The sequence below is a fragment of the Limulus polyphemus genome, unplaced genomic scaffold (assembly GCF_000517525.1).
Source record: "Limulus polyphemus unplaced genomic scaffold, Limulus_polyphemus-2.1.2 Scaffold1425, whole genome shotgun sequence".
In the NCBI taxonomy this organism is placed as follows: Eukaryota; Metazoa; Arthropoda; class Merostomata; order Xiphosura; family Limulidae; genus Limulus; species Limulus polyphemus.
Window position 1 is genome coordinate 202,104 of NW_013667035.1, and position 873 is coordinate 202,976.

Below are 873 nucleotides of genomic sequence, written 5' to 3' on the forward strand. Positions count from 1 at the left end.
CTGGTCCCCACGACCTTGCATAATGTCCTGTCACACCACAGAGATTCTGTACACATTCTGGTACTCCTTTGTGATCCTGCACCTTGATACTCACAAGGGTTTGCTGAGATGTAGAATCTATGACAAAGTTACACCTTTGGCCATCCAGCTTTCCTGTCACATAGACACTACGTGTGCTTGCCATTTTACACTTAGCTGTTGGGACTTTCACAATGGGGGTTGGTGGGCGTCCCTCAACACCAACCACTGCTGGTTTCCTCGAAGCTGACATATTGGTAATATTCTTTTTACACTGGCTCCTCATATGTCCTTGCTATCCACAGTTCCAACAATCTTTCTGGGTAGCAGCCTTTCCTGTCGTGGCATCTTCCCTGTGTTGAAGTTTCCAGCATTGAGCTCAGTTGTGCCCAGGTTTATTACAGTGCCAGCAAAGTCCCTCAAACTTCTCTGAAAGCTGCCCTTTTCTGGCCTTGAATCCTGATGACTATACCAACCTTGGTACTACCTCTTAACATAGGATTCGAATTCAAGAGCTCTGGCCATTGCATTCTGCATAGTACAGGGGTGTGCTTGCTTTACTTGTATCTTCAGTTGTGGACTGTCCAACAATTTCAGGACATCGGGTGGTGCAGTTCGGTAGACCTTGTGTGCCATACTTTCCAAATTCTGTGCCAACTCTTGCAGGCTTACCTTTAGCATAGAGTCTAATCCTAAGCCTAGCCCTGTAGACTTCAGACTGATTTTGAGTTCCATACCTGAGTTCTAGAGCAGCTACCAGTGCTCAAAAGTTGTGCCTGTCATCTGCTGACAACTGTCCAAGTATTTCCAGTGGTTGTCCCTTCAGGCTCGTTGCCAGGTACACTGCTTTCTGCT